The 20,693-nt window shown below is 40.0% G+C and overlaps 1 protein-coding gene across 18 annotated transcripts in view; it reads right to left on the minus strand.

The window, feature by feature from the left end:
* MAGI1 (membrane associated guanylate kinase, WW and PDZ domain containing 1) overlaps positions 1-20,693 on the minus strand; it is a 618,838-nt gene that overhangs the window by 346,829 nt on the left and 251,316 nt on the right. The window lies entirely within an intron of this gene.

The following is a 20,693-nucleotide window of genomic DNA, read 5'->3' on the forward strand; positions in this document are numbered from 1 at the left end:
GGTTTTTTAAAAAGCACATGTGTGTGTACATAAACTCAGTCACATTGTCCTGTCAAAATTATGATGTAGCGGTGGAGCGGGATACTAAGAGAAGTGGTTTCCATAGCAACAGAAAACTGCCACCACACTGGAGATCTCTGGGTGATTCTGTCTCATCTCTCAGGTTCTTACCAGAAAGACTTGCTCAGGTTATTTTTCAGCCGTCCAGAGGAAAATCCTTTAGGCACAGGACTCCAATTGTTCTGAACCACCTGAGTGTGGCCGTAAGTACAAGGTCTTTGGAAAGGAAATTTTACTGCATACCTGGCTCAAGATTACCAGCACTGTCCACGAGAATGTATGCTACCTGAGAGTAGGGTTTTTCCCCTGTTTTGTTCTTTGCTGAATCCCCATTACCTCGGATAATGCCTGGCCCATACTAGGTGCTCAATAAATATCTGTTAAATGAATGATCACAATGAAAAACAGAGCACAAATGAGAAGCACAGCATAAAACTCCATACTTCGTTGTAAAATCGCAAGGCCCAGGATTAGGGTCAAAAGAACTGAATTTTTCAATCTACTCAGAACTCCATGTAAAATTCCTAAGTTTTATTCTTTATTCCTTCCATTTATCATGAAGTCATTCAACTGAGACAGGAGTACAATGGTGAAGTGGGTAGACTCCAATACCAAAATGCCTGGGTTTGAATCCTGACTCTATCACTACATGACCTTAAAGGGATCAGTTACCTATGTGTGCCCCATCTGAAAAAGAGAGTGAGTTAATAGGGCCTACCTCGCATGTCGGCTATTATCATTGAGCACGTGCTATACATAAAAAGATGACTAAAACATCCCCAAGTTTCTACTACAGCACCACCACGTGATATTATATATCTTGTTACATGTCTAACTCTCCCCACCAGAAAGCAGAAATGACAATCATCAGGTAGCCTTCCATTGTCTCAACTATGCAAAAGCTGGTGGACATTTTCCTACAATTGGGAAGTGGACTTAGAAACTCTGTACCAAATCTCTGAAGATCACACCACAATGAATAGATGTACATTCCATCAGCTGCTCAGAAACTAAGACTGGAAAGCAAACATGTGGGCTTTCTGATCCACAGCACAAAAAAGAAGGAATGCAAGGGACTTCAGTGAGACCAAGCCAAGGGGGCTGAAAGACAGGAATTGTGAATCTCCTCCGTCACTCTCCACCCAGACCCGAGAATGAGTGGCAACACATTTCATTCCAGCCAACTAAAAAAATAATGGAAGTAGCCAGCCTTAGCCGGTCACAGACAAAAAAAATCTGGAGGTTAGGATTTTGAGACGCTCCAAGCTGGATGCTCCAGTATTCGAAAAATCTGTGCGTGGAAACGAAATCTCTCAAAAAACTTGATTCCAGATCATTTAATTAGCAAAAAATAAACAAATAAATAAAGGAAAGAAAAAGGGGAAAGAAACTATTATTTAAAGGGTTAATAGTCTAGTTGCTTTTCAAATATTTTCTGAAGGCAGTTTAGCAGGGGAAGAGTGATTTATACAAACAAATTCTTGGCAGAGAAAGTAGAGAAATATAAAATTATGCAAAGACTGGTTCAGATTAAATGAATTACTGCTGCATATGAATCAGTCTTTTTTCAAGAAGCTATACAGTATGAAATAGACACGGTCTTGTAGTTGATTCGATTTACACTTCCATCTTATTTAAACTATGCCACCTAGAGAATAAAATAATTCAATGCTCTTTATATAAAACACCTTGGCTTAATATTTCACAAAGAGGAACCCTGCTTTTGAATTAAATTATGCCAAAATGGGAGTCTAGGAGAAAAGCAAATTCAGTGTGTGAGATGCTAGCCATTCAACCTGGTAAAAACACTGAGTCTCTGACATTGGATAAATGTTGCAATGTACATTTTCCTACAACTGGGAAGTGGATTTAGAAACTCTACCAAATCTTTGATAATCATACCACAAAGCAGGCGTATACAGCCATGTTTTCTTGTCGGGGCACCAAGTTTCTGCAGCATTTAGAAAGCCCAGAATCTTTGAATGATGCCACTGTTACTTCACAGATGATACCTAGGAAATAGCCAGAGAGGATGATGATCTCGCATACACACTGATTTGAAAGAAGGCCATACTCTACATTCTCTAGGCCACCATCCATAAATGTGCTAGAAAGCACAGCTTCTCAACCAGGGTTCCAAGGAAGACTGATGCCCTGGGACCTGGAGGTCTGGGTGGGGATTTGCGCAGCTGAGAAACCCAGCGTGGTCTCACCCTATGTGCATTTTATTAGAGCTGCAAATTCCCTCTGAAATGTCATGCAAATATCACCATTGTCCATTTCAGCCATGATATGCCAAAAGTTGGAGGTGGAAGGACAGGATATATTATAGCTGCATACAATGTTAACAGGAGTTTGGAAGAAAACAAAATACAGGGGGGATGAGGATTCTGTGACCAAATGAGAATAGTAAACGGTGAGACAAAGTAAGAAGAGATTTCTTCACTACAGGACCTTGAAAAGTTCCTTAATATGCTAAAGGAATATGATACTTCTGTATCTCACCAACTTATTTGACAGCACTCGAATTTTAATGGTGTTTCATCAGGATTAAGAATGCATAGGACACAGTCTGAGAAATGCTGCTCTAAGTAGTTAACCTGTGACCTGATGAAGGGGCTTCAATAAGCATTTCAGTTACATCTGAATTATTTTTTAAAAAATAAAAAAGGGGGAATTATTCCAGATGGAGGTCCCAGTGACGTGGACGTTTTATGATACAAAGTACAGAATGGGATCTGGGAGAAGAGAGTAAGAATATATTTGGATGGCCTCAATTAATTCTGCCATTTTACTTCTAAAATATTACAGGTGTGTTTGTACATTGTTTGTCTGTTTCCTTTTGCTTCATTCAAGGAGTATTTGTGAGTGCCTACTATGTGCCCTAGGCACTGGGGAATCCCATCATCCTTAGAGATAAACAGAGTGGACCACATGGAACTTCCACCCTCAGAAAGAGAAAGACGACAGAAATGTTGATATACAAAATAAACTCAGATGTGAAATTATGTTATGATTTTAAGTGTTATCCATCAACCTGGGTGATGTGACATAGAAGGAAAGACTGGGGGTGACATAGGAGTGGAGTCTGTAACCATGAGACTAAGTCAGCCAAGCAAAGATTTGGAAAAAGAGATCTCCCTTACCAGGCAAATGACATGTACAAATGCTTTGAGATAGAAATGAGTTTGTGGGGAAGAGTAACAGAACAACCACAGCTGGAGCACCTCCTAAGAGGGAGAAAGTGGCAAAAGATGAGCCTGGAGACCCAGGGAGGGAATGGATCACGTGGGACCACAGTAAGGAATGTGGATGTTCATCTAAGGAAGAGGACTCAGCACTTTTTAGCAGGAAAAGGCACTGACATGATTTCTGTTGTTAAAAACAGGTGCTGCTATGTGGGAAACAGCAATAGGAAAAGCTAAAGAAATGCAGCCGTAATTCACACCTAAATATGGTAGGTTACCTCCTCAAACCTCAGGGCCTAAAAGTCCAAATTCTGGAGGGATGAGTCAAACGTGATATTCACCCAGCTAAGAACCAGATGTTCTGTCACACAGGGACACTGCACTATCTGTCAGAGGAGATACAGTCATTCCAAAGAAGCGATGCAAAACAAAACAAAACACATTTGCTTTCATATTATTTTGTCTAGGGCATCATTTATTCTCAACAACCTTCTGTTGAATCTTAACTGAAAGGAAAAAAAAAAGAACTTGAGGATAAAACTTTTTAAACTACATAAGCATTATTCCTCTAGTAGAACCCAACTGTGTATCGAAGACAATTATTTTTTAAAATAGTAAGGCTTTACCTTGATTCTTAATACCCATATAACATTGCCTCACAAAATGATAACTTACCATGTTTAATAACCCCTGAGATTTTAAAAAGAAAAACACAGCATACAGTAAAACCTGATTAATTCTGACCCTATTAAAAAAATGGGATTTTGTAAAAATTTGGACCTGGGTAATCTGCAACTGTATTCTGCTTTATCCAATTTTTTCAAATTCTGTTCCACAAACTAGTGATTAACAAACAATGGCAGGGAGTACAGTATTCAATCTGAAGAGAACAAACTATACAGAAATATATTTATACAGAACCAACACACTCATTACAAACTGCTTATCTACTCATTCTTGCAGGCCACCTAAAGATTTCTATCACACTGTTGGCCTACTTTGAGGTTGCTTACATCTGTGTATCAGAAAACAAATGTATTCATTTAAAAATATTTCCTAGTTGAAATTTTCAGTAAGGCTAGCTAGCCTTTGAGGTTGGTTCAAATCACAGCAATCAGTGTGTTCTAACATTCCAACATTATGCACAATAGATAATAAAAACCCAGCATATTCTATTTGGTCACTTGCAGACCTCCAGCTATTCAGGTTTAGAAATGATGCTGAATCTAACTCAGAGGAGATTCCTTGAGCAGACCTGTGCCTGTCCTCTCTGGGAACCCATCTTTGAGGCTCCCATCACTAATAAAAGTAAACTCCACCTCCCGACCTTTTCAGCTGTTCCAGGAACGCAGCCGTAACCAGAGTCTCCTGAGACAACCTCTGAGTCAGTCTACTGTAAACACAGTACTGCATTCTAAGCAGCAGACTGGACTAGATTTTAAAACAAGTGGTTCGCAATAAAAGACAGCAACACAAAAATCACCATATGATGCAATCCTGCTAGCGTTGATCTTCAGTTATACAGTAGTACAGGATGATTTAATTAAATAAGAAATGCTGGATTATTTTCTTTCTGTTGCCAAACACTTTGGGACCTCATGTTCATTAAAAATTAAAACTTGGCCACATATACCAAGAATCTAATTACATTTCTCAACATCTGTCTTTCATTCCAGGCCAAAAGAAAATAATATTTACAGAAGAGCAGATTGAGACAAAATATACTGCTGTCTTTTCATCTAGTTGAATGGTGAACATCTCCATTGCATAAGTTGCCTTTTAGGTGGTGTATCAGTTAGGAATGCTTTTGGCTGCAAATAAGAGAATCCTTAAATAACAGTGGCTTCAATAATTAGTAGTTTATTTTTCGTCTAGAAATCTGGAGGGAGGTGGCCCCTGGGGGTGATTCAGCTATTCAACAATGCTGACAAGGACACAGCTCTCTCCTATTTTACCATCCTCAGCATGTGAATTTTCTTCTTCAAGCCTGTCACCTCACTGTGACAAGACGGCTGCTACATTTCCAAGCAACATATCCTCATTGAAAGCAGGAAACAAGAGAGACAGAGGCAAAAGGATTTATCTTCATGGGTGTCTGTCATTTTTATTCAGGGAGGAAATCTCTCCCATTTCCCCTTAAGCCTTGTTGGCCAGAGTTAAGTCACATGCACAATTCTACACCAATCACTGCTGAAGCAGAATGGGATGACCAGACTGGCTTAGACCAATCATGATTCATCAAGGATGACTGGGTCACGCTTTCTTTGCCTGAGACCAAGTAATTGTGCTGACTAAACACAAAATTGGGGTTCTCTTAGCAGGAACAAGGGGGAGATTGGTGCTGGGTAGGCAATGAAAGTTGTTTATGCCACAAGTGTTTCATAGACTTGGAAGGATGTATGAAGAACCCCATAAAACATGGCCATTAAAGAAGAAAAACAATAGTATATCTTCTGTTTCCTGTAAAACATGAATACTGTAGGAAGCTGAAATGGGTCAGAGCTATAAAAGAGGGTGGATTATTGTCTAACTCTCCTCCCTGGATTTTCTGGGGTGTGTTCTTAATAAGAGAGATGGTCATCTCCATACCAAGTTTTACCATATCCTCTGCAAAGAAGCAGGATGAAAGCAAACCACCTCTGGAAATAACTTCCCGTCCCCAAACGCAGTGATTGGATACTCAAAGGGTAACCAAAGTACATTAGGTATTTCATCCACTTTACCTGGAAGGTGATTTAAATGTCCATTTTAAAAGCACAACACATACCCCAGTGATATAACAAGTAGTATACAAAGAAAAGGTGAAACTTCTAAATACGCTTGGAGGAAATCTGTCCTCAGAATGTTAGAGCTCCAAAGGAAATATAAGGATGCTTGTTTGCCAAGTCAGACACACATACAAGTAATTTCCATGTTATAGCTAAAACCACCATCACACAGCCAATCTTAAAATTTGGCTGCAGTCTGGCTAAAACTGAATTCTAGCAGCATATAAAGAAATTTACATTATCATGCATAAATTAGCAATTTTTAGTGCTTTAAATAGTAAATGGTACTTCTTAAAACTCAGCCAATAAGCAAACTGTGCATATTTATCCCCAGGAATCAAGGACTAAGATGAACACTGAATGTTGATAGTCGCCAAAATTGGAACGTAAGGTGTAATCTCTATTCTTGCTAAGTTTTATAAGCACAGGGCAGAATAAGTCTTCAAATTTTAGAACCGGCCAAATATAATAGTGTTATCAGTGATTATCTGGGGTTCAGATATCATATTCAGATGATAATAAAATGTCACAATTAAACAATTCTATTATACGTTGTGGAAATTTTTCCCATTCAAGTTACTTTGCTTCCTAGTAGAAAATAACCATGTAAATCAATTAAGCAAAATATCTCTTGCCAACCTGTTCAGGAGTGAAAGGAATTCAGTCTTGGTGTAAAGATAAAGCCCAGAAGTCTGAGACAACAGAATACAAAGAAGAAAAGCTCCTGCCTTTCTTTTCATTGTCTGTATGGTAGAATTACAGTCCAGTTCTCTGGCACTTAGCAGTCAAACAAAACACACACGCAGGCGGTATCTGGCCACTCCGATTTAAGAGACACAAAAACTTGCAAATACTTTGTACATACGCACTTCTTACTTGATTGATTCCTAGGGAGGCTACTAAACAACACCTAGAGGAGAATCTAATTTTCATCCCAATTCTCACATCTCCAAGAACTCTCTGCATCCCCAGAATTTGCCATGCAAGAAAGACAGAGAGAAGAAAAGGTTTCTGAATTATTCCAAACCAGTATCCCTGCCCCAGACTCTAACATTAAGTTGCTCTCTACTGCCTTCTAAAGGAGCTCAATATTACAGCAGGAAAAGACCAGACTGCTAAAGCTTTCACATCATCCATCACACACCTATTATTCACTTTATTTCTGATGACTTAAAAACAAGAATGTGAAATTGATTTAAAATGAGGATTTCTTCAGTATAACACTCAAAACTCTTCTGAGACTTAGGTTTTTCCATTTTGACTACCATGAGGAAATCATGCAAAAATCTTGCCCCAGACTGTATATCATGTTTAAGCATAAGTAATCCATTACCCAATCCCCCCAGGTCTGATCCACTTCCTGGAGTTTACACATCCACTAAACGAAGGTGCTAGACTGTACATGCTCTATAAGAAGTGTCTCTAAGTTCTAAAAAACTATGACTCAGTGATTCTTTTTTTGAATTTAATTGCATTTTATTGAAGTACAGTTGATTTACAGTATCATGTTAGTTTCAGGTATACAGCACAGTGATTCAGTTATACATATATATACATGTGTGTGTGTGTGTGTGTGTGTGTGTGTGTGTGTGTGTGTGTGTGTTTATATATTTTCTTTTTCAGATTCTTTTCCCTTTAGGTTAGTATAAAGTATTGAGTATAGTCCCCTGTGCTATACAGTAAGTCCTTGTTGGTTATCTATTTTATATACAGTAGTTTGTATGTATTAATCCCCACCTCCTAATTTATCCTCCCCCCTTTTTCCCCTCTGGTAACCATAAGTTTGTTTTCTATGTCTGCGGGTCTATTTCTTTTTTGTAAATAAGTTCATTTGTATCATTTTTTTAGATTCTACATATAAGCGATATCATATGATAGGTCATTCTCTGTCTGGCTTCCTTAGTATGATGATCTCTAGGTCCATCCATGCTGCTGCAAATGGCATTATTTCATTCTTTTTTATGGTGACTCAGTGATTCTTGAATGCACTGATGAGAAACTCAAATGAGAGAAATAAGCTGAATATAAAACATGAGGGAATTGGTGAGGGCTGTGACAAACTGGAGCACTCGTGCCCCTTAAAGGGGTAACGATCTACTCAGATCTTGCTGATTATGTGGGCTCAGGGTTACAAAAGCACCTAATTTTTTTTTAAAGAAAAGCCCCCCAAAATGTATATAAAATCTCCATAATTTTGACGTTTAAATTACCACAAAACACTATACTGAGGGAAGGAAATCACAACAGATTGGATTTCGCCCACCAGAGCAGGCATCTATGCTGTAAGATCATCTGTCGATGGCAACGGCACGCCAAGAGACAAACCAGACAAGGAAAACTCATCCATCTCTCCTACAATGAGATTCATTCTATCAAAAAACCATCTGGTTAATAGAGACAGATGTAGCAGATGTGGTAACTTGAAGACTGCTTAAATCTTCCTTGGGTGTTTCATGTTAATTTTGAAACAAAGTAGCTTTATATGGCAAATTAAAAGCATAAATAAATCACTCCCATAGTCTGGACTATTTCTTCCCCTGCTGGCTCAGTCCAAAAGCTCAGAGGACAGAGAGTCAGATGGATACACCCAAGAAGGAAGTGGAAGGACAGCCTTAACATTTGCAGGAGGCCATGTCACCACTGCTGTTAGGAATCCTCTCCCAGGGAAGGGCAATGCAGGTCTGCTAAAACATAAAAGTTCCAGTCTTAACCCCTACTGTTAACTTTTCCACATCTTGGGTCTGATTTAAACTTCAGTCTACTCTACCTATCGGCATAATGGCCCTTCCTCACTTCCATTTATCCTTTTCAAAAATGAGTGCAGACTCCCAGTCCATTTTTTCCAGAGCTGACAGATCCAGGCATGGAGAAGAGATTTAGCAAATGAGGATGAGTTGGCGAGATGCCAACTCGTTTTCATTTGCAGGTTAAATACACTGTCTTATCTATATAACCTTTACTATCGTTAGTCAAATCTCTATTTCAGCAAGCAGTGCTGAAGTCTCCTTGGTGACTGTTCCCAACTCAAATATATGACCTTTGAAGATTCCTGAAGGAAGCAGAGTCGCTAAAATTTAATAAAAAGACCCAATGTCTCCAAATATATTTATGCATTTACCAGAAATTCCCAGGGGGCCTAAATCCAGTATCATATCTGGATTAACAGCTCTGGAAAAAAGAGACAGACTAAGCAAGTGAAAAAGAGACAGAGAGTGAGCGAGAGAACAAACCCTAAAATTATCCTACTAACTACTGTATAATAATTCACATGAGAGTTTCTCTCTATATATTAAAGAATGTGTGATCCTGTACATACGGTTAAGTTACTTATTTTTATCAATCATTTAAAAATAAATTATTCCTGAAGGAGATACAAAGTTAAATTTAAAGAAATGGATGGATGACATCCATTTAAAGAAAATGGATGTCATTTGATCTCCAAAGATTTCTTCAGATCCCTATTAGAATTGTGCTCCATTCCTAGCATTTAATTTTTCCCTTGAAAATGAATGTATGAGAGCCATGCAGACGGCTTCGTTTACAATTTCACTGTATTGATTGCTGTCTGCAAGTGTTCTAATAGGCAAATGAAAGCAGTATTTACGTATTGTTTCGGTCTCTCGTTTTAAAAGTAGGTAAGGCCCATTTTTTTAAGTATATATTTTTAAAGACAGGAGGTCAATTGAAAATATAAATGTTGCAAGTGACACCTAAGGTTATGTAAGACAGGAACCCAGGGGCCACTAAGTGGAATCGGTGGGATTCCGTAGACTTGCTGCATTATGGGGAGATTATAAATCAGAATAATCAGTCACGTTGTCAACCTGAAGACGCTACTCGTGCTCAGACAGCACTGAATTCATTATCCATAGCCCTTGCTGTGGATCGTTCCGAATCAGCGGCAACTCTCTAAGCTGCTGTAGAAATACAACTCCCAGGCCCCAGAGCAGCAAATCAATAGTGATTATTATCAACACCCTACTAAAGAGCAAAATAAAGGCAACATGTAGTGACCAAGGAGCTCCACAATTAAAGATCTCTCCTCCGCTAATTCTCATTTAAAACTAAAGAAATTAGACATTTCAATACAAACAGTTTAAGAATAACTGCCACCATCCATTAAACTTATACAGACCATGCCAGGCACCATGCCAATCACGTTACAGGCACCGCGTCAGTAAATCCTGAGGAAGTCTTTGTGAGGCTGCCGTTTTTATCCCCATAGTCAGAGCTCATGGACACCCATGGAGATAGACAGCCTGGTCAGGTTCACCCCACCAGTGAGTCAACCTGAGCTGTAGCCCAAACCCAAGACTCTACCTCCAAAGCCACATATCTTACCTAAGATGCTCCAACAACTAAAACTCCTAGACACAGACTTTTCAGGAATAACACAGATATTTGTTAAAGTGAATTCAGAGAGGAAATGGTTGGTTATCCACCCCTCATTCTCTGTTCCCATCACTCGATTCTCCTGTGGTTTTCTATGGGTCTCGCTACAAAAGGACTCTCACTCTGTCACTGGATCTCAAACCCATAAGAAAAGTTTCAAGAAACAGCAGCAGACACAGCTATTTGGGATTTGCCAGTGGTTATTTCTAGATGAATAAAGCTCCAGGGGCCAAGAATAGAGCCCCCATTTAACGGAATACTATTAATTTCAAAGACAACATCATTCACCAAATATTACAAATACCTATGTTCTTACCTGCCAGAACTGATTGTTAATATTGTCTACTTCAAGCCTTTTAAAATGGACGGATGGGTGGATGAGTGGATGGCTGGCTGGCTGCCTGGGCAAAGAGCTAGACAGAAAGACAGGTCGGCTTCAAAATTAATGATAAAAGCAACTTCTTCAGGTAAGGGACAAGTCAATCTTTGGAACTAATTTATTTATTGCAATATGCCTTGAATTAGAACTCAACAATATGGTAGTCACTAAGACTCCTATGGGGCACAAGACAATGGTATAATATTGCTCCAAGTGTTCCAATAGAGACAAGCAGAGAGTATTATGGGTACCTAGCAAGAGGGAGCTAAATCCCTGTCCTACAGACACCAGGGGTGCCTTCCTTCAGAGGTGGCAAATGTCTACAGCAGCAGGTGAGTGACATCAATGAGCTGTGGGGCCTGAAAGCCTGGTATTAAGGGATTCAGCCACTCCTCACTCACAACCAACTGCCCCCACCTACTGCCAGCCCTTCCAACCCTGCTGAAAGCAGGAAATAAAGGCTTTCAGTGAGTACGTAGCCAGGGCCAGGTCACAAAGGCCCAGGTAGGTCATGTCAAATTAGAACCAATGGACAGGTTTCAAACAAGGAAGTGAGGTCATCAGATTGCACTTCATCAGCATCACTCCAGCTACCTGTGGTAAGGAGGTCAGAGGGGGTGATGATAGGGAAGGTCTAAAGTTTCACTTCAGGGATTACTGAAAACACATACCCACCCACACATACCATTAGCCTATGAAACCAGCCTCATTACGCCTCCTAAAATTAGATTCTGTATTCCTTTACAATTTTCTAACTTAAAAAGAAAGACTCAGGGTAAACAAGAGTGCTTTCAAAAGTTCTCCAGTTTTCTTTTCCACTTTGTGCCAATGGCTTCAGGCCACATCTTCTCACTACGGTCCCAAAGTGTTTAAATCGCGGGTTTACAATGAAACGAGCAATGATCAATGATCCTCTCCACGGCCTCCAAGAAGACTTATAATGGTTTTCTTGTGCTAGTTTAACCAAAGCCTCTGATAGGAAAGTATACTCAGTACACACACGTACCTCTGTGTACACACACACACACCAAACCGGCAACCCATATTCACATTTCTGCCAGGAAACACCATGGATCACCTTCCACTGGGTGTGCCTTTTAGGTTTTTATGATCACGCACTGACAACGACACTAATGACTGATAATAACACTAATAATATTTTCTGAGGGCCAGACATTGCACAAGATACATTTCGTACATGACCCTAATATGTAATCCTCACCTGAATCCTAGGAGGTTAGTGCAATTACCATCCCCACTGTACAGGGACAGAGAGCAATGCTTAGACAGGTTAATGACCTGGCCGACAGGTTACCCACCCAGTAAATTAAGATGCTGAGATCTGAACCTGGAGAGCCTGACTCCAACCCGGGTATTTCTCAATGCCACACCCACCGTATGAAGTACAAGAACAACAGAGACTGATCTACAAAGGCTTCTGTTGTTATGTGTCAATAACAAAAACAATAGCAACAACAGGCATGACTTATGGGGCACCAGGGACCATGTCAAACATTTTACATAATCTCATTTAATTTTAAGAGATGATTCTCAGAATCCCTATACTCATGTTTTGAGACAATGCATGCATTTTTCTTTTTCCTTTTACAAAAATCCAACACCCCCCAGAACACGTTTCTCATTCAATAATTCCTTTTCTACAGAGAGCAAATAAGGGCTTTCAACCCTGACGCATCAGAATGTGACGTGGGGCTGCACCAGGAATTTGTCCAAACTTTGGTAAATTCTATGGTTTCTGAGCCACTCTGTCCTCATCCATGAAATGAAGGTTCCAGGCTTTTTTCTAGAACTCTTCAGAGGATGACTGAAGAGTTCTTATTATTTTAACAAAATAAAATACCACATGCGAGTGAATGTGTGTGTGCAATGCCTGGGACCTGGCAGGATAAGTGCCCAGCAGGGGGCCATGTTCTTATTCAAGCGAAGACCTGCAACCAAACTGCCTCCTGTGTTCTCACCCTTTTAATGAATTCCATTCTGTACAAATTGTCCTTAGATTCATTATCAGACTTCCCCTGGATTCTGCTGAGTTGGTAAACTTCTCTGTCCCTGCATCTACAAAACCCTATAACATTTGTCATACAATCAATACAGAAAACAGACTTAAGAAGCTGCTGTTAATTGAGGAAACCTGCTGATCGACAATATGTCTTGGAAATGTTTGTAAACAAACTCTGAAACATCTGCCCACAAACAAGCCTGAAAACAAACACAAAATTTAGCTTTTGAAGGGGGTAAATAGAATGTAGGGTAAAATAAGCCCTATCTTGTCGATCTATGGAAAGAAGAAACCTATCTGCTTTCTATCTACAAAATTATCTGCACAGAGTCCGAATGCTAGATACTCATAAGAACACAAACAGGAGTCATGATCACCGCTCTAATTTTCCTGAGATCACGTGTTAAAATAAATATCTTTGTTCCCATGGTGATAATATTCATAGCCTAGTGTAAAAAAGTTCCACCCTCTCAAAATCCGTTCATTCATTCAACTGTATATGAAGTTCCTACTGTGTGCCTGGTACCATTATACACAATGAGGAGACAGTCAAGAAGATCCCGAAGAGTTTGTCCATCCAGTTGTTCATACTCCACCATCCCACTTCTAAGTCAACCAAGAAAAATGTTTCTGAAGTAAACCTAGTTTCTGCCACTATTTTAAAACGCTAAAAAACATTTCCACTACTTTCATTAAGGCTTCTGTGAAAAATGAGTATTTTTCCCCTGTCCCTAGGGGAAGAAAACTCTCATTTTCTTCTGTTGGTTCTCTAATCTTGAGTGGGATAGATTTTAGTAGAAGAAAAGAAACTCTGGGGAGAATTTATTTACACACAGGGAAGATACATATTCACCAAGATTCCATTATTGTGCGCAAGCTTTATCCTTCTACTTCTTTTTTTTATTAATTTATTTATTTTTGGCTCTGTTGGGTTTTCATTGCTGCACGTGGGCTTTCTCTAGTTGCAGTGAGTGGGGGCTACTCTTCCTTGCAGTGCGCAGGCTTCTCATTGCAGTGGCTTCTCTTGTTGCGGAGCATGGGCTCTAGGCATGCAGGCTTCAGTAGTTGTGGCATGCAGGTTCAGTAGTTGTGGCTCACAAGGTCTAGAGCACAGGCTCAGTAGTTGTGGCACAGGGGCTTAGCTGCTCCGTGGCATGTGGGATCTTCCCAGACCAGGGCTCAAACCCATGTCCCCTGCATTGGCAGGCGAATTCTTAATCACTGCACCACCAGGGAAGTCCCTTCTACTTCTTAAAAAATGAGACTTCACCCTCCTTCATTAGAATTCTAGTAAGGGGATGCACTTGAGTTTTGTGGGTTTTTTTTTTTTTAACAACTCTTTGAAATTGTTCATTATATTACAAATCAGTTTTGAGGAGAGGCCAAAAGCATCCTGAGTATCCAGTGACAGAGAAAAGAAGGAGAGCTAACTTTGTTTTGTCTGTCTGTTTGTTTGTTTGTTTGTTGGCTACAACGCGCAGCTTGTGAGATTTTAGTTCCCTGACCAGGGATTGAACCCTAGCCCTTGGCAGAGAGACCTCAGAGTCCTAACCATGGGACAGCCAGGGAAGTCCCAGGAGAGCTAACTTTGGAAAACACTTACAATAGTTTGTTCATGGGCAGGTTACCTGCACTTAGTTTTCAAGTGTCTTAATTAAACAACCTGCATCAGAGAATTTCAGACCAGAAGAAGGTGACAGAATCATAGACCGTCCAGCCCACTGTCTCCCAAAATACACCCCACAGAACTAGTTTGCATGGGTCAGATGATGGGACTCTGCTGGTCAGACTTGACTGGTCAAACCCTCTGGGCTCAGAGGGCCCAGAAGAATGACTGGCATACAGTGAGTGCTCAAGAACTACATGCTGAATGAATGAAATGGACGAGTCAGCATAACCAGGAATGGGATGAATGGCACTTGGTCTTGAATGAATGTGACTGATTAGGACAAAATCTTACGTAGTTGATAGTATGGATGCAAAGGCTCCAAAGATACGGAAAAAATACTTATAAAAGAACATTAAATCAGAGAAAGTAGATGTAGAATTTACTGTACTACAGGAGTTTAACTTCGGTAATAAGAACGACTATCAGGAAACATGTTAACAATATAAAAAGCAAGAAAAATGTGCCCAGGTATTAACAGTGAAATCTCTGAGGGGTAGGACTATGGCTGATTTATTTTTTAACGTCTTAAAAATTGTGATAAAAATGTGTGTCTTTGTGTGTGTGTGTGTCTTTGTGTGTGTGTGTGTCTCTGTGTGTGTGTGTGTCTTTGTGTGTGCGTGTGTCTTTGTGTGTGTGTGTGTCTTTGTGTGTGTGTAAAAAACCATTAAATTCGCCATTTTTAAGTATATAATTGAGTGGCATTAACTATACTCAAAATGTTGTGCAACCATCACTACTATCTATTTCCAAAACTTTTTCAATCATATCTCAGTAAGACTGGAGGGAAAAAACTTAGTCACCACCTCAAACAAAAATTCTGTAATTATTAAGCAATAATTCGAATTCCCTCCTCCCACCCCTGGTACCGTCTAGTCCACTTTCTGTCTCTATGAATTCTAAAGAATTCATTTAAGTGGATCATCTAATACTGGTCCCCTTGTGTCTGGCTTATTTCAATTAGCATAATGGTTTCAAGCTTCCTCTTCAACTGATATTTTTTAAAAATTTATATTTGTATATTTGAATTTTTTTTTAGAGTGGAAATGTTATATACAGGAAATCATCAGGCTTTGTGGCTTAATAATGAGTAATAAACAGGGAAGCAGAAGAGAAAAGGGAAGTCACCCCAAGCAGTAAGAATATAGCAGGCACGGGGCAGACGATAGACAGTCTCCACAACGATGTGGGGACTGGTGCTCCTGGAGCGGTGGTCAGTAATCAGCCTAACACAGAGCAGATGCAAGCCAGAGTGCCCTACAGAGCCCTTACCTCCAGATCCACTCCACTGACAAAAGCACAGAGCATATTACTTACAGCTGAAGCCCTAATTTTGTAGGCGAGTGTATTTCGCATGATTTGGCAGGTTACAAACGAACACAAGAAGACAGCATCTGTCAGGTTCCTTAGGAAACCAGGCAGAACGAAATATAATTCCTTACCTGAAAAACATAAACACATAACACATATTAAAATTCAATTGGTATAACTGTATGTCTTTCTTAGTCGTTTAAGCCACATGTTTAATCAATTATTTTTCTTCTCATGGAAGGCTGGCAATGACAAGGGGATACTGAAATCTTAATTCAAAGCACATTGTTCCCACAAATTCAAGACTGTTTTGATGGAAACACTCCCATCTACGAGGTATATTTGATAAGTGTTCCTAACACAAATATATGAAACCACTGCATCAAACATAACTCAGAGCTGGCAGCAAGTATTAACAGGGCAATTAGTCATTTCCGGGACACGATAATCACATCATCAAATGAACCCTCCATTCGCACTCGAAATCCCATCTAACCCCTGAATTCACCCATTCACTAGTTGAATATCCATCCATTCACTCAGCACAACATTTATTGAACACAAACTATGTCCACTGATGATCCACAGAGAAAAAGCAGGATACCAGCCATCAAGGACTTTAGATGCTAATCGAGAAATAAATGATGTTCAAGCCTCTTCCCTCTTTCCTAGTAAATTCCTAAAAAATAACTGTATTCGTTCTTACTTCTTCTGCCTAGTCAATCATTGGTGCAGTATATATAATCAGAACATGTGTGCTAGGAATACACAACAGCGAACAAAAGCCCCAGTCCCTGCCCTCAGGGGCCTTATAGTCTAGTAGCAAATACAGATGTTCTAATATAAGTGTGTGTGATGGAATGGTAGAACACGGAGATGTAGTATGAGGTGAGAGAAGACCTCTTTGATGACACACATCTAAACTGAGACCTAAAGAATTAACAGGACTTAAAGGAAGCATCATTTAGGTGGATAGAAGTGGTTCTCAAAGTGTGATCAGGGGACCCATGAGAATTCCTAAGATCCCTTCAGAGGATCTATAACCTCAAATCCATTTCCTAATAATACTAACACGTTTATGCCCTTTACACTTCCACTTTTTTCAGAAGTATACAGCGGTGTTTTCCAGAGGCTATGTAACTAGTGGCATCACAACAGAATGAAGGCAGAAGCAATTATGAGACACCGTCTTCTATTAAATCAGACCAGAAAGAGATTGGCAAAAATATAAAGGAACGTTGTATTTTTTTAATTTCTCAGTTTCAACTTCTATAAAGGTGACTACATAAGAAACAAGGCCTTTCTGAATTCGCAAATATATTTATGAGTTGAAAGGAGTAAACTATGGACTTCAATTAAATAATATATTGATATTGGTTCATCAATGGTAACAAAAATATACAACACATGAGGTTATTAATGAGAGAAACTATGGGTGAAGGGGAAAACGATACTGGGAACTCTATATATTTTCTGTGCAATTTTTCTGTAAACCCAAAGCTGCTCTTAAAAACTAAAGTCTACTGAAAAGAGAGAGACTTACACCATATACAAAAATAAACTAAAAATGAATAAAAGACCTAAATGTAATACTGGAAGTCATAAAACTCCTAGAAGAGAAACATAGGCAGAACAAACACTCTTTGACATAAATTGTAGCAATTTTTTTTTATCTGTCTCCTAAGGCAAAGGAAAGGAAAACAAAAATAAACAAATGGGACCTAATTAAACTTAAAAGCTTTGGCACAGCAAAGGATGTCACAGGCAAAACAAAAAGACAACCTACGGAATGGGAGAAAACATTTGCAAATGATATGACCTATAAGGAGTTAATATTCAAAATATATAAACAGCTCATACAACTCAAAATCAAAAAGACAAACAATCTGATTAAAAAGTGGACAGAAGACCTAAATAGACATTTTTCCAAAGAAGACATACAGATGGCCAACAGGCATATGAAAAGATGCTCAACACCATTAATCATCAGAGAAATGCAAATCAAAACTACAATGAGATGTCAGCTCACACCTGTCAGAATGACTATCATCAAAAGACCACAAATAACAAATGCTGGAGAGGGTGTGGAGAAAAGGGAACCCCTGTGCACTGTTGGTGGGAATGTAAATTGGTGCAGCCACTATGGAGAACAGTATGGAGGTTCTTCAGAAAACTAAAAATAGAATTACCATATGATCCAGTAATTCCACTGCTGGGTATATATCTAAACAAAACAAAAACACTAATTTGGAAATATACGTGAACCCTAATGTTCACAGCAGCATTATTTACAATAGACAAGATACGGAAACAACATAACTTTTCATCAACAGATGAACAGATAAAGAAGATGTTACACACACACATATACACACATGTACACACATTCTATAGAATATTACTCATCCATTAAAAAAATGGAATTTCGCCATTTGCAACAACGTGGATGGACCTAGAGGATATTATGCTCAGTGAAGTAAGTCAGAGAAAGACAATTACTGTATGTTATCAAAATAAAACAAACTAGTGAATATAACAAAAAAGAAACAGACTCACAGATACAGAAAACAAACTAGAGGTTACCAGCGGGGAGAGGAAAGGGGGAAGGGGAAAGACAGGGGTAGAGGACTTATCGGTAGAAACTATTATGCATAAAATAGATAAGCAACAAGGACTGGGACTTCCCTGGTGGTGCAGTGGTTAAGAATCCGCTTGCCAATGCAGGGGACACGGGTTCCATCCCTGGTGCGGGAAGATCCCACATGCTTACTACTGAGCTTACTAAGCCCGAGTGCCAAAACTACTGAGCCTGCACTCTCGAGCCCGCGAGCCACAACTACTGAGCCCTCGTGCCACAACTACTGAAGCCCACGCACCTAGAGCCCGTGCTCCGCAAAGAGAAGCCACCGCAATGAGAAGGCCAAGCACCGCAACGAAGAGTAGCCCCCGCTCGCCGCAACTAGAGAAAAGCCCGCACACAGCAACGAAGACCCAACGCAGCCAAAAAAAAAAAAAAGATAAACAAAGACATATTGTACAGTACAGGGAATGGAGTCAGTATTTTATCATAACAATAAATGGAGTATAATCTATAAACATTTGAATCACTATGTTGTACCCCTGAAACTAATATTGTATATCAATTATACTTTAAACAAGAAAGCTGTGGGGGAGATAAAGAGTGCTGAGATCAAAAGGTGTGAGAACCACTGACCTATAAAAAAGCAGAATTGAAGCTACTGAAGGAGATGGACAGAGAAACCTATGAGCAGAGTGTTAGGCAACCAGGATGAGAGAAGATGGTAACTAGAACTAAGGTGTGGCTCTAAAGAAAGCTGTCAGACAAGATAAATGCTTCCTGGAGGAGATGTTGTCAAAAATGATGCCTGGTTGACAAGTAGTGTTTGGCCACGCTAGGAATAAGGGATGAAAGGCACAACAGTGTTGACACTGTGGAGACCACATGTGCAAAAAGGCAGAAGCAACTCAGGATCTCAAAGCAGTCCTGGGAAAAGGGGCTAAACCAGAGGCTGGAGAAGACAGAGGAGTGATGACGGTGTTCATGTGGCAGCCTCAACTAGGCCAGGCAGCAGCTGCTTGAGAGAAGAAGAGCGCTTCAGAGATATTTTGGAATAGCATTGATGGGACTCTGGGAGTGACAAGATGCACAGAATTAAACAGAGCAACACAGCACAAACAGCCAATTCTCTATAGTGGAAGAGCTAATGGGTGTCTAAGACTTGGTCACACACCAGTGGAAGGCAGTCAGTGGCGGCCAGCAAACCCTAGCAAAGGTAGTGATGAAGATGAAAAAAAACCCAATGCCTGGAAGTGCCTGATAAATGTGATTAGTAATAGCAGTTGTAACGACTATTATTGGAGCTCTCCTTATAACTGAACATCAGGACAAATAAAGATGAATCTGATTCTGTTCTATGTAAAACGTGATCAAAATCAGCTGTTAAACTGTGCTGTGGGCTAGTCATCTATTATGTGAGTAAGGTTGAAAGTTATATTCAGGTAGAGCCGATATTACAGAATCAAATGTGGGCCAAGCAAACAAAGGGGAGGCCTCCAGCTATTTTCTGGAACCTTTATTTTAAAATACATGGATTGTTTGGGCCTCCTCACGCAAGGTCCAGGTGATACCGACAGAGCATCCTCTCTCCACCTGCTTAATAACCCTGGGGGGAGGATTTAAAGTCAAAATAATGATGCAATGGAAAAAGGGTCAGGAAGCCTGCACCACAAATGAGGAAAATCCAGCCTCCTGGAGGGCAAGGCTCTGGTGAAGGGCAAGCAGAGCAGGATGGGGTCCAGTCATTGCTGAAGCTTAGATACACGCCACAAATTAAAATCAGAAGGCTAAAGCCCGCAGGCAAACACGAGAACAAGATGAGTGGGTAATCAGTAAAATGATGGCTGGGGACCATAAAGCAAGAAACTGTAATTCTGCAAAGCATGCTGATGGAGACGGGGACAGAAATCTGGAGAGCCTATTGATAAAATGAGTTCATCAGGGAGTATCCATGTCACAGAGGGGTTGGGATAATAGGATTTTATAAAAGTGATGAGAAACGGGGATTTATAACCAGAAAGGTAAGAAAGGGATCTTTAATATTGCTTCTCATGTAGAGATGCGTCTCCCTCTAAGACAAAATCTGGCATTAACAATCAAATTAACAAATGGGCCTTCCCTGGTGGCGCAGTGGTTGAGAGTCCGCCTGCTGATGCAGGGGACACGGGTTCGTGCCCCGGTCCAGGAAGATCCCACATGCCACGGAGCGGCTGAGCCCGTGAGCCATGGCCGCTGAGCCTGCGCGTCTGGAGCCTGTGCTCCGCAACAGGAGAGGCCACAACAGTGAGAGGCCCGCGTACCGCAAAAAAAAAAAAAAAAAATTAACAAATG

The sequence above is a fragment of the Stenella coeruleoalba genome (assembly GCF_951394435.1).
Source record: "Stenella coeruleoalba genome assembly, chromosome: 10".
In the NCBI taxonomy this organism is placed as follows: domain Eukaryota; kingdom Metazoa; phylum Chordata; class Mammalia; order Artiodactyla; family Delphinidae; genus Stenella; species Stenella coeruleoalba.